A 14,976-nucleotide genomic window follows, 5' to 3' on the forward strand; every position below is an offset into this window, starting at 1 on the left:
TAGGATTCTAGCAGCTCCATTCTGCACTCGTTGTAAGTGATTGATGTCTTTTTTGGGTGGTCCTGAGAGAAGTGCGTTACAGTAATCTAGTCGACTGAAAACAAAAGTGTGGATTAATTTCTCAGCATCTTGCAATGTTATAAGGGGTCTAACTTTTGCTATATTTCTTAAGTGAAAAAATGCTGTCCTAGTAGTTTGATTAATATGTTATTTGTAATTCAGGTTACAGTCAACAGTTACAGGGCGGTTTCAGGGCACGGCACAGCTGTGAAACTGCCCTGCAACGAGTAACCAACGATCTGCTTATGGCAGCAGACTCTGGACAAACCAGCGTATTAATTCTATTAGACCTCAGTACAGCATTTGAGACTCAGGTCAGACATGACATTATACTGCCCAGAATGGAGAACATGCCAGGTGGGTATCTGATAGACAAGAGTTTGTTAGTCTTGGCAACAGCAGATCCAGCTCGACACAAGGAGCTCCTCAGGGCTCTGTGCTCGGCCCTCTTCTCTTCTCTATTTATATGTCTTCCCCTTGGCCATATTATTTGTAGCTTTGGACTGGGCTATCGTTTTTATGGAGACAACACTCAACCCTACTTCAATGTTAAAAGTGGAACTTCATCAGAGCTTTCTCAGCTCACAACCTGCCTTAGTGAAATTAAAACCTGGATGGAGCAGAACTCTTTAAATTTAAATTGCAACAAAACTGAACTCCTGCAAATTGGGACAAAAATGCAACTTAATAAAATCAGCTCCTTCCCAGTCCATCTTGGCAGTGATCTCATCAGACCTGCCTCTACTGTAAAGAATCTTGGTGTCATTTTTGATTCCTCCCTCTCTTATTCCGCCCACATAAATCACAAACTTTCTTACTTTCACCTCCGTAACATATCCCGTGTTTGCTCCTTCCGCTCCTTTTCTAATGCTGAGAAACTTGTCCTTGCTTTTATCACATCCCGCATCGATTATTGTAATTCCCTACTGGCAGGTGCCCCTTCTAATCTTCTATCACAGCTCCAGCTTATTCAAAACTCGGCTGCAAGAGTCCATACGCGAACCAGCAGCAGCAAGCACATCACACCCATCCTGCTCCATCTTCACTGGCTCCCTGTGTCTTACAGAACCGAATATAAAATTCTACTAATAACCTACAGAGCCTTAAATAACCTCACGCCAAACTCCATCAGTGACCTTCTCCATCACTATATGTGCCTGTCCATCCACTAAGGTCCTCCGATTCTGGTAATCTTGTTGTGCCCCACACTAATCTTCACTCCATGGGTGACAGCAGGGCCTTCAGCTGTATGGCGAGCGCCCAGACTCTGGAATGACCTACTGAAATTAATCAGGTCAGCTGACTCCATGAATTCTTTTAAAAAACAACTCAAAACTCATCTGATCAGGAAGACTTTTAGCTCTACTTGACTTTATTATCCTTCTCTCAGTTTACCTCTCTGTCAAGATGTCATGTAACCTGTGTGTGTGTGTGCTGGACCATCAGTTATGTTGTCTGTTAGGCGTTTCTCTGAATTTGCTGTCGTAATCTTCTTTATTTATTTATTTGATTTGTACAATGCTATATACTGTATACCCAGCTGTTCTTTCTTATATTCTGTAAGTGCCTTGAGCATGGGAAAGGTGCTATATAAATAAAATGTATTATTATTATTATTGAACTTACTACAAAATAGTCAAATTTCCGGTTATATGCCCTTCTGATAGAAAGAGGCGGGTCCAGGCAGACACCGGAAGCGGCGTCAGTGAAGTTACAGTTGTCTGCAGAATGAAGAAGAGAACTGGCATTAGAACACAGTGCCAACCCCTGGAGCGGCAGGTAATTACAACACCAGAGCCCTTAAGCTGTCCCCTATGTATACTCACGTGACAAAACACAGGAGGCTCTAAGATGGTACAAAGAAATGATTACAGGAAATATTTCCATGAATGTGAAACAGAACATAAATTCCATACATTTTTGGGTTCCCCCTGTACATTAAAGATTTTTGTTTAATCAATTGTGGCCAATTTGAGGTATTCCAGTACCCCAAATCCAGGACACCACAAGACACACAGAGTCCCAGGTTCATGTCCAGCAATTTTATTTTCAATAACATGTATCTTTCACGGGCTTTCTTCCTTCGCTGTCCTAGCAGCTGTCAGGCAACACGGTATGGCCCAATAATACCATTAATCACTCTCTGTGTTCCTTCTGTTCCCCCCACTTCTCCCAGGGGAGTGTTGTCCAGCTCCTCTCCTGACTCCGACTCCCTGAGCCGAGTTAAGGGCTCTCTTTTAACTTCAGACCCTGGGAATACTTGTGGTGCTTAATCAGTTGCTTCCTGGAAGAACTTCCAGGTCAGGCAAGTCTACGGTGGTCCTTGTACCGTTACTATCCGACAGCTCTCCCAGAAGACCCTACAGAACCTGAGGAAGAGTGAGGATCATGGGACCACAACTCCTGTGCTGCCCTGCAGGTATCTATAATGGGGCTTGCCGGACAGGATGCTGCCACCCAGTGCACAGGAGGACACTCCTTTCCCAAGTCCATCCCATGTTTCGCTCAGCGGTTGTTAATACCCCAGTCCTGCCATGGCTACTGTAACATCTTTCCATATCCTGATCCTGGCACAAGTCAAGTCAAGTCGAGTTGGGGAGCATGCACTGGTACACTGTGTTGCTGCACCCACTACATGATGAAACAACTCAACCCCCCAGGTAGACATGTGGTCCAGTTCCACCCTCCGGAAATGATCCTTTATCTGCCACAGCCAGGTGTTATGTGGGCGACCCCTTGGCCTGGTCCAACCACTCGGGTCCTCAATAATGAGAATCTTACAAGCTATATCACCCTCGGGGAAATGTGCCACATGGCCGTAGTGCCGTAACTGGCTCTCCATCACAATGCAGGTAATGTGCCTTATTTGGGACTCCATGAGCAACACAAAGACAAACCAATGGTACCCAAGGATCTTCCGGAGAGACACAGTACCAGAGGAGTCCAGTCTTCATCTCAGGTCACTGGATAGCGTCCATGTCTCACAACCATATAGCAAGACAGGAAGCACCAGAACTCTAAAGACTTGGACCTTCAGTCTTTTGCATAGATATTGGGAGCGCCACACACCCCTTTACCAGTGACCTCATGAACCCCCATGCTCTCCCAATCCGTCTACTGACTTCACAGGAAGAATCACCAGAGACATGAATGTAACTGCCAAGGTAAGTAAACCTCTCAGCAAAACCTCGACAGAAAATCCTGGCACAGAAAGAAGATATTGTTTTTCCCACCCTGACCTTTCTTTATCAAGGACTCCTGGCCAGGTAAGGAAGTAAGGTCCACACATGCTGGAATGCAGGGTCCTCCCTCACACCATATTGTTAGGAATCTTCTCAAAGCCTAAAGAACTAACTTCAAATACAAAGAGTCCTCTTTTGATTCTTTGTTCAAGCAACGATTCCATGAGGAAATACACAAACACATGAAGAGCCACAGTCGAAAGAGCGTAGATGTCGTCCTGCAGGTAACCCGATCTGACCGACTTGACTCATGAGTCCCTAAATACTCATGAACTGCAGAGAGCAGTTCAGTCTTCACTCAGAAAGAGTCCATTTTCAGCCCCCTTGCTGCTTCTCTCTGGCTGGAAAACCACTGAAGTGCACATTGAAAACCACGGAAGGTCAGAAGGATATCTTTAGGAAGAAAAGGATGACACTCCAGGAGATGAGTGATGTTTCTCAGCCCTGCTCATGTGCTAGCCAATGGGGCGTAAAAGGCCGCCTTCAGTCTGCAGCTGGAATGTCAGAAGTGATGTAACTAAAAACACTGTAACCTGGATTTTATTATTCCTGCGCACGCCTCTGCACTTTCAGACCGAGAAAAACTGTGGCTTTAGCTCGCCTATATGTGGTGAGTGCTTCACAGCCCTGTATGGCTCTACGTAACGTGTAGCTGCTTCAATATTGGAAATATTTCACAGCCGATAATCATCTCTATATACAGTATGATAATTCCCAATGCCAATTTGAACTGGTGGCTCAGTGAGCAAATGGAAGAAATCAAGACCCATCTGCCCGACACAGAAAAGCAAAAAGTATCATTCTGTTTAACAAGAAAGATCAGTCAAAGGGCATTAGTTAGAAAAAAATAACACATTTACTACGCCCACATATTGTATTGATATGCCCGATTTCTTTCCAAGGGCAGTTTTCCCATAATACTTCCAGTTGGTGAGGTAGGTAGTATTGCTGCATTAAGGCTCCACATTGTAGGGTTCAAATCATTGCCAGTGTGTTACATGTTGTGGATTTTATTCCATTCTGGCAGCCGCTACTTTGTTCCCATTGCCTGTGTAGCCTCAGTCATCACTGGGTGGGGTGTGTGTCTCCCAATTCCTTACTTATTATTTGGCTGATGGCTTTATCCAATACAATTTACGACATTTTGAGCTGCAATTGGTTTTATTTCCTGTATTCTTCAGTCAGAGCACAGGTAATTTAACTAACTTGCTCGTAGTGGGATTTGCACCTGCAACTTCTGGGTTTAAAGTCTAATTGCTTAACCACTATGCCACGGTGCCTGCCTGGGTCATAACCTGTGGGTATTTGCAACAACGGGATAAAAGGTCGCCCACTTCACTGTGTCTTTCTCTGAACTGTTGATATCAAACCTTTGTTAAACTTTCCTTGAGAATGTTTTGTTTTTGAATGAATCTCCAGTGTTGATAAATTTTAGTTCTAAACTACAGGGAATCTGAATCTGTAGTCGTTTTTCTTTTTACTTTCTTGTATACATAGTATAGAGAAAGTACAGGAATCGTGAAAAAATTTGACTTCAAGATTTTGATATACAGTGGTGTGAAAAACTATTTGCCCCCTTCCTGATTTCTTATTCTTTTGCATGTTTGTCACACAAAATGTTTCTGATCATCAAACACATTTAACCATTAGTCAAATATAACACAAGTAAACACAAAATGAAGTTTTTAAATGATGGTTTTTATTATTTAGGGAGAAAAAAAATCCAAACCTACATGGCCCTGTGTGAAAAAGTAATTGCCCCCTTGTTCAAAAATCACCTAACTGTGGTGTATCACACCTGAGTTCAATTTCCGTAGCCACCCCCAGGCCTGATTACTACCACACCTGTTTCAATCAAGAAATCACTTAAATAGGAGCTGCCTGACACAGAGAAGTAGACCAAAAGCACCTCAAAAGCTAGACATCATGCCAAGATCCAAAGAAATTCAGGAACAAATGAGAACAGAAGTAATTGAGATCTATCAGTCTGGTAAAGGTTATAAAGCCATTTCTAAAGCTTTGGGACTCCAGTGAACCACAGTGAGAGCCATTATCCACAAATGGCAAAAACATGGAACAGTGGTGAACCTTCCCAGGAGTGGCTGGCCGACCAAAATTACCCCAAAAGCGCAGAGACGACTCATCCGAGAGGTCACAAAAGACCCCAGGACAACGTCTAAAGAACTGCAGGCCTCACTTGCCTCAATTAAGGTCAGTGTTCACGACTCCACCATAAGAAAGAGACTGGGCAAAACGGCCTGCATGGCAGATTTCCAAGACGCAAACCACTGTTAAGCAAAAAGAACATTAGGGCTCGTCTCAATTTTGCTAAGAAACATCTCAATGATTGCCAAAACTTTTGGGAAAATACCTTGTGGACTGATGAGACAAAAGTTGAACTTTTTGGAAGGCAAATGTCCCATTACATCTGGCGTAAAAAGAGCACAGCATTTCAGAAAAAGAACATCATACCAACAGTAAAATATGGTGGTGGTAGTGTGATGGTCTGGGGTTGTTTTGCTGCTTCAGGACCTGGAAGGCTTGCTGTGATAGATGGAACCATGAATTCTACTGTCTACCAAAAAATCCTGAAGGAGAATGTCCGCCATCTGTTTGTCAACTCAAGCTGAAGCGATCTTGGGTGCTGCAACAGGACAATGACCCAAAACACACCAGCAAATCCACCTCTGAATGGCTGAAGAAAAACAAAATGAAGACTTTGGAGTGGCCTAGTCAAAGTCCTGACCTGAATCCAATTGAGATGCTATGGCATGACCTTAAAAAGGCGGTTCATGCTAGAAAACCCTCAAATAAAGCTGAATTACAACAATTCTGCAAAGATGAGTGGGCCAAAATTCCTCCAGAGCGCTGTAAAAGACTCATTGCAAGTTATCGCAAACGCTTGATTGCAGTTATTGCTGTTAAGGGTGGCCCAACCAGTTATTAGGTTCAGGGGGCAATTACTTTTTCACACAGGGCCATGTAGGTTTGGATTTTTTTTCTCCCTAAATAATAAAAACCATCATTTAAAAACTGCATTTTGTGTTTACTTGTGTTATATTTGACTAATGGTTAAATGTGTTTGATGATCAGAAACATTTTGTGTGACAAACATGCAAAAGAATAAGAAATCAGGAAGGGGGCAAATAGTTTTTCACACCACTGTAATCTTGACGTTTATGACTTTCATGAGTCCGAAAATACTATTTTTGAAATTACGTCTGTCTGTGTGTAAATATGATAACTCGAAAACGCTTTGACCTCAGTCAATGAGATGTTGTACACCTACTTTACATCAAAAACTAGCGGTATAAAAAGCTCCTAGAAACCATTAAAATCGTCAGAAAAGAAATTGAAATGCAGAGTCGGCAATTTCGTTGGCGATGGAGTCGCTTTCTTTCAGCTTCATGCTGTAGCCTCGCACTTCTTTCTTCTTAACTTGCGTCTTCCTTGCCGGATCTTTGAGCTTCATGCTGTAGCCTCGCACTTCCAGGCTGGACAGACAGACAGACTTCCATGTGTAGATGTCCATCCATCCATCCGTTCTCCATCCCATTATATCCTAACTACAGGGTCACGGGGGTCTCCTGGATCCAATCCCAGCCAACACAGGGCGCAAGGCAGGAATAAACCCCTGGCAGGGCACCAGGCCACCACAGGGCACACACACCCACCCACCAAGCACACACTAGGGACAATTTAGGATCACCAATGCACCTAACCTGCATGTCTTTGGACTAACGCAGGAAACGCACGCAGAACATGCAAACTCCACGCAGGGAGGACCCGGGAAGCGAACCCAGCGCTACCACTGTGCCACCGTGCCACCCACGTGTAGATGTTTATATCAAAAATAAGGAATCCTATCAACTTTTGGACCACTTCCGACAACCTGGGAGTGGTACTTTAATTGAATTCTTTTACGTTATTACAGATAGATGATTCAAATTTTGTACAAGTATTTATAATGATAAAAAGCAAACAACCGGAAGTAGTATTTTATTTAAACAACCATTTGAATTTTTGGTATCATGGAAATATAAATGTGTACACGTTATTGAAAACTGTATTCAAAATAACACATATTCTTTCAATAAATATTATTCATTTTATTTTAGTTTATACATCATCAGTTTAACAATAACGTGTAAGGATTGAACAAGCCATGTAAATATAAAGATGTAATGGGAACAATAAGCTGCTACGTACCCGTCATGTTCCTGGTAATACATTTAATTTTATGATACTAGGGGGCCCCTGCTTGCTTTGCTCGTCCACCAGATATACAATTTTAAGAGACTGTTAGTTTCATGGTAATTGTTACATTTGCATTATTTTCACTTTTAGTTTAAAACTTTAGTAAAAACAATACTTGGAATTAATTTTTCATCAAGATCGCATTGAATTTTGATTCCGTGTTTGGACTTACTTGGTGACAACGCAACGTATAACTGCCTGTGAGTGAATATCGTTTCTTTCTCACTAATAATTAAAATGACTTTTTCGAACGTTTGTCCGTGCCCTATCTTCTTCACTTAGTTGTTGACATGTCATCTACAACATATAAAATTATTGTCCTCATGAAATTTATAAGAGCTGAGAGTGCAGGAACTGTGCCTGGCAAAAGCTTTCAAATGACTGAGGTTAGATGACCGTGGCCTTGTTTGAAAATGGTTGTAAGTAGGGTGTGTGACTTGAAAGAAACTCATGTTAAACGTCTCCATCTCACAGGACTTCATACCGCGACAACGTTTTTGGAATCTTTTAATTCTCACTGGCAACACGAATTAGATGATCTACAAGTCTCCGACTTAAAGTTTAAATCCTAACAATATATTCGATCTCTTTTCGCTGTTCCGTTATTTCACAGAGTATGAATTTCCATTTGTTGTTCCATCTGTGGTTACTGAAGGAGGTGGTAAAACGTGGATATGTGTTCTTCACAGAAGGGTTCTGCAGTTGCCAAATGAGGTGGTAGAACGTGTAGATGAGTTTTCACAGAGGAGCTCTGAGGTTACCAAATGAGGTGGTAGAACATGGAGTTGAGTTCTTCATAGAAGGGTTCTTCTGTTACCGATGGAGGTGGAAGAACATGGAGTGGAATCCTTCACAGAAAGGTTCTGTAGTTACAAAAGGAGGTGGCAGAATGTGGAGATGAGTTCTTCACAGAAGGGCTCAGCAGTTATAGAAGGAGATTACAGAGCTTGGAGATGTGTTCTTCACAGAAGGATTCAGCGGTTAAAGAAGGAGGTTGCAGAACCCTCACAGGAGGGTTCACTGGTTATATAAAGGAAGTCACAGAACATGGAGAGGAGTTCTTCACAGGAGGGTTCTGTGGTTACCAAATGAAATGGTAGAACATGGAGAGGAGTTCTTCATAGAAGGGTTCTGCTCTTACTGTTGGAGGTGGAAGAACATGGAGAGGAGTCCTTCAGTGAAGGGTTCTTTAGTTACAGAAGGAGGTGGCAGAACATAGAGATGAGTTAAGATTTTTGTGCAGGGGATTTGTCCCATGTCCTGACTGTAGGAAAAATAAACATCATGGATGAATGTTATTTTGATCATTTGTAATTTTAAAAGCATTTATTCCTTTTGCACTCCTGGGAACACTTTGGGGAATTTGACTGTCAGGATTTTTAAGGAGATTTATTTATTGAATGTTTTCATTTATGCGTTAAATAAGCAGTGTACACACTTTTTCGACAGAAAGTCTTCACTGCCTCCTCACTCTCCCTGATGTCATGAACGATTGAAGCTCTAAGGGTGGTGGTAAAGTCGTCAAGAACAGTGCATGAAGTACTAGATGTCCCAAAGGAGGTTGTGGGCCATGGCCATGGACTTAGGGCGTCCCACCCATTCACACACACCCACACTCACACATGCTTGATCAGTTTAGAATGACCATTTGACCAAACACATCCTTTGGATGTTGGTCAGATCCTATATTCAACAGTATCTGTGGATACTCATCATGGAATAAGGCAGACTACGTGGATATGAGTGTCACTATGTGCTTATTTAAGGGGCTGCTATGTTTTGGAAATGTAACCTCACACTAAAAAACAAATTCCTGTATTCAGAATGAGGGAGGTATGGTAGCACTAGTGCCATCAGCAAGTCTTCTTCTGTGTCAAAGCAGCCAGAAGCTGCACGGTTGATGGAGCATGCCAGTGAATAACGCTCACACGCTGGATAATGCATGCCCGAGGGACACTGTGTCAGCCTCCTAGACAAATCCAAGCATTGTGGTGTGTCCAGAGGGTTTTGCCTCCTCACCAAATGTTCTTTTGTTAACAGCTGAACGTTGAACTGTCCACAGTGTCCTCCGTGGTGTCTGGCTGAGCACCTGGTAGATGACCAGCAATCCTCTTTGGCACTAGGCACTATTCTCGACCTCTCTGCGTCTGGCCCAACTGTGTGCTGCTCTGACAGAAGAGGATGTTATGACACCAGACGTGTTCATCCACTCGCTGGAATCCATGCTTTGTGAAGAACCAGCTGTCATGCAGAATGTAAGAGCTTTGTTTAAATATTGCATTTTCGCTTTGGCTTCTGTTGAAAAAGGAAAATCCTGAAATGCAGGGGAACAGAGAAAGAAATCAGAGGGACTGGGGATTATCAATGCATGATTTCATCCATCTATCCGCCCATTTACTGAACACACATAATTCAGTTTTTAAGAGTTTCGGGGCTGCAGCCTGCCCAGGCATCGCCTGCCCTGTTCGGAGTGATGGTAAAGGATAACATTGACGGTGCCAGGATTCTTTTATATTATACTGCACTTGTTTGCTTTATAATAGTATTTTTGCAATTTGTTTTATAACATAACAATGTGATTAGTTCCAATACAGAGATCCTTTCAGATCTCTCCTCTGCCCGTGACACAGTCGACCATCAGATCCTCCTTGCCCCCCTCTGTGACCTTGGCATCGTTGGGACTGCCCTCAGTTGGTTTGAGTCCTGGGCACATCCTACTGTGTGTCCTGGCATGGACAGATGTCAAAGGTGCCTCTAGGATGGGTACTAGATGCTGTCATCTTCTCTGTATACACCTCATCACAAGGCCCCATCATCCAGGACCACGGTTCCTCATATAAGTCCTGTGCCAATGATATGCAGCTGTCACTCCTTCCAGAGGACCACATGGTATCTGGTAGAATCTCCGCATGTCTCACAGATATTGCAGCCTGGATGAAGGAGCGCCATCTCAGTTTATACGTTTATTCAGGACTCCATCTCTTTTCAACTGGGGGTGAGCGATGACCGGCTGTCCTTCACTTTTCAGTGAACTCTCGGTCTTACAGCATCCTCAAGATCAGATCGTATCTGACAAGAGTATGCAGCGCAACTCCTGGTCCAAGCTTTGCAACCCCTGCAACTATCTGCTGCATGTGTCACCAAGCCACTGCTGATGACTCACAATGCAGCAGCGCATCTGGTGTTCAATCAGCCGAGGTGGGCACACATCACTCTTTTGAGGCCATTACATTGGCTCCTTGTAACAGCACATATTGAGTTCAAATCTTTGCTGCTTGCCTCCAAGCTAGTCAATTGGTCAGCAGGTCAGTATGTTGAGACACTTCTGAGGTTCTGCACTCCTACTCGACCACTCAGGTCTGTCTGACGTCATGTTTAGAGGACAACCTCACCTTCACCCATTTTTCTGAGTCCAAACGGAAGGCAAAAGCTAACCAAAAACATCATACCAAGTGTAAAAGAACAAGCTCTTAGAAGTAAGAGCAGTCCGGCCATCAAATGAACATTCAGTGGTGGGTTAAAACTATGGATATACCAGGCACTACCCAACGTTAGAGGTTTGGGAATACTTGAAAAAGGTTTACAGACATGAGCTCAAAACAGAACTAAAGTCAGAACAAAATGGCTGCCATATCTATTCTGTAGACAGGAAGTGATGTAATGGGAGAATAGTATTCTGGAAATCGGAAATGACACCCGAAGGAGCTGGGATCTTGAGAACCGCAATAGGAAGTGATGTTGGCAGTCTTCTGAGGTCAGGAGGTGACTTTAGGCTGAAGGTTCATTGGCTGGTCTGTAGGGAAAGAAGAGAAAGAGTTAATGGGCAGTGCCAACCCCGGGTCTGGTGGGAACATACACTTATTTGAGCCCATAATCTGTCTCCCAAGCGTACGTGTGTGACACATGACAATACAGCACTTTAATTATCAAAGTTCTTTTACAGTATGTTAACAGTAGTTTGCCAATTTCTAAAACTGTTCTGAAATCGATGAACCATCAAAGACGTTTATCAAAATTAAAAATATTTTAACATTGGCAGACCAAGACCCAAGAGAGACTCAGAGAGAGATGTTTTGCAGACTGCTTGCGCCGGGGAGAGAAACAGAGCACTCACTTACTAAGATGACTCGTTCCGCAAAAATCCGTCCATCTTGGCAATCTCTATTTGGGCATGGATTGGCTCAAAGAGCTGGGGAGCGAGAGGGGGCCGTTACCTTTGTAGTGGTCGTGGTGTCGCTAAGATTGACACCATCTGCCTCAGTCTTTGTATTTGGGTTTGTCTCTATGTTTATTAGTTGTTTTTGCTCTGCTCTGTGTGCTTTGTGGGTGATCCTCCAAAAGGCGGGGCCACCTGCCAATCACCGCCAGGCACCGCCCTCCACCCAATGAATCCAGATGGTCTTTCACAGTTGCTGGCAGTTCATTTCAAATGTGTTAGAAAGTTTAATTGTATCTCTTCGATTTATTAGATTTTGGCATTTTTTAACCTTTTTGTTTTATTTTTGATTACTTCTATGGATTACTGAATTGGATCTTTGCTTGCTTTGGATTGCCTTAGTGCTTCTCATCCTTCATGGTGCTTCATTGTTTTTGAAGAACATTTTGTAAACAACAACAACATTTATTTATAAAGCACATTTTCATACAAATAATGTAATCTCGAAGTGCTTTACGTGATGAAGAAAGAGAAAAAAGGCAAAATACATAAGAATTCAAATAAGGGAACACTAATTAACATAGAATAAAAGTAAGGTCCGATGGCCAGTGAGGAGACGGCTGGAGAAAAAAATAAAATCTGCAGGGGTTCCAGGCCACGAGACCACCCAGCCCCCTCTAGGCATTCTACCTAACATAAATGACCTCAATCAGTCCTCACTGTATTCATCGTTCTCATGGAAGGACTTGATAATGACGGTCATGTGGACTTCTGGCCTTTAATCCACCAATGTAGGGACATCACGGTGCTTTGATCAGGTGGTGGCGGTGCAGGTCGCCACCACAGAAAGCCGGAAAAAGAACAGAAGAGAAAGTAGGGGTGAGTGCGGATTTTGAATATGAATACTATGAATAATAATGATAATTTATAGAATATACAGAGCATCAGGATTAAATTAAAATGAAGTTATGAGAAAGTCATGTTAAAGTAATGTGTTTTTAGCAGTTTTTTAAAGTGCTCCACCGTATAAGCCTGGCGAATTCCTATTGGCAGGCTAGTCCAGATTTTAGGTGCCGGACAGCAGAAGGCCGCCCGCCTCACCACTTCTTTTAAGTTTAGCTCTTGGAATTCTAAGCAGACACTCATTTGAAGATCTAAGGTTACAATTTGGAGTGTAAGGCGTAAGACATTCCGATATATAAGATGGAGCAGAGATTATTTAAGGCTTTGTAAACTATAAGCAGTATTTTAAAGTCAATTCTGAATGACACAGGTAACCAGTGTAGTGACATCAAAACTGGAGAGATGTGCTCGGATTTTCTTTTCCTAGTTAGGATTCTAGCAGCTCCATTCTGCACTCGTTGCAGTCGATTGATGTCTTTTTTGGGTGGTCCTGAGAGGAGTGCGTTACAGTAATCTAGTCGACGGAAAACAAAAGCGTGAATTAATTTCTCAGCATCTTGCAATGTTATAAGAGGTCTAACTTTTCCTCTATTTCTTAAGTGGAAAAATGCTGTCCTATTAATCTGATTAATACTATATAGTAAATTAAAAGTAAATGTTTTATTTCATAAAGATGAGGTGCTTACCCTTATTAATAACTGGGGGTTTTTGATGGTGATAACCCCTTTAGTGGAAATTTTTTGGAACTTATTTGGATTTAAATGCTTTAGGGCTCCTAGTTCACCACACTTTGGGAATTATTTCCTTTTTACGATTCTTTTGAGGTTATTCTATATTCAATCTTGTAATTGTATACTTGTTTCAGGGGCTAACTCTAATTTTCACATTTTTTCGATTACTTTTCATTTTGATCGTAGAATATTTTTGGAGTATTTTCTGCTTTTTTAGGTCACTGTCATTTTTGTACCTTGTTCTTAGGACTAATGTGCCATGGCAGCTGTTAGTGGCATGCCCAATGTGATTGTAATTATCAATTGTGACACAATCGGATAAAAGATCACCCATGAAACACTTCTTTATTCATGCTGCAGATTCGATACCCGCATCTCTCATCACTTTTCAAATTCTTTGTTTTTCTAGCATTTTTGACCTATGCTCTGGTGCTTGACCGTGGTTTTTGTGTTGGGTTTCGCCTTAGATGCACATTATGTTTCACCTCCCAGTTTCAATCATTTTTGTGACTTCTCTTGGCTCACCCTCAAACATTGCATGTTTGCAGAAATACCAAGAATAACCAAAACGCTAAAATCCAAACACATTTGCTGTCCTCAACATCAGGAGGATCCACCTCTACCTCTCCGCAGGATCGACATATTTCCGCTCTCTGCTGCACTGCTAAAATTTCCTCACGTTTGAATGTGTGGGCTGTGATTGGGCTACTTGTGTATTCGCTGTCAAAGGGGTAATTAATATGTCCATGGTGCAAATTCTGTTCCCATTAACATTCTGACTTGTGGATACGATTTCTGTAACCAATACTTATAGTCATATTTCAAAAGTTGGCAACAGGCAAAGTGATTTTTTTCATCATTTCCACTCACAAAGGGCAATCTGGACCTCATGAACTTAGGCAACACATGTCAAGTTCAGTTTTCGTTTCTTCAGTTAAGAACAAAACTCAGAGATCAGGATGAATGAACATTAGAGGTAAACATTCTGGCTGTTAACATCTTAAAATTAATTTGAAATCCAGGAGCATGTTTAAGTAAAAGTAAGCCCTTCTGCCATTTTGTTTCCCAGTCCTCCTTTTTCGCAACATCTACAGGTCGAGGGAATTTGCCAGCTGTTTCTAAGCTAAAATTGCTGACAAACTTGCTTCAGAGCTTCACTTGTGCCCGTGTTCACATCTCCAAGCCTAAAAAAAGCCACAGCTCTCCTGAATGCATAGCAGGATGGGAACAGCTGGTAGACCACATGGCACAATTAAAATACTGCAAAAAAAAAAGAGAGGCACTCCTACTTTTGATTAATATTGCAGGCCTATCCACTCTTCACATGGTGGACAGAGCATAGCAGGCAACCGGAGATGGGCCCAGCAGAGACTCTGTGGCAGGCAGCCTGCTTTTGTGTTAATGTTAATTGACAAATCCAAGGATAACTGTTTCTCTTAAGATACAGCGTGTTCTCATTCGTTGTTGTCTCTTAAGTAGGAGGGCTGTAAGTTTGACCTACTTGGGGTTATGAATCCATGATAAAACAAATGAGCGTTCAAGCATTGTTTGTTGTATGGTTACTTCAACTCAGTCAGGACTGAAGAAGTGCTACGATTCTCCTAAAAGGCAGTAAACACGGGACTAC

The sequence above is a fragment of the Polypterus senegalus genome, chromosome 16 (assembly GCF_016835505.1).
Source record: "Polypterus senegalus isolate Bchr_013 chromosome 16, ASM1683550v1, whole genome shotgun sequence".
Lineage (NCBI taxonomy): Eukaryota > Metazoa > Chordata > Cladistia > Polypteriformes > Polypteridae > Polypterus > Polypterus senegalus.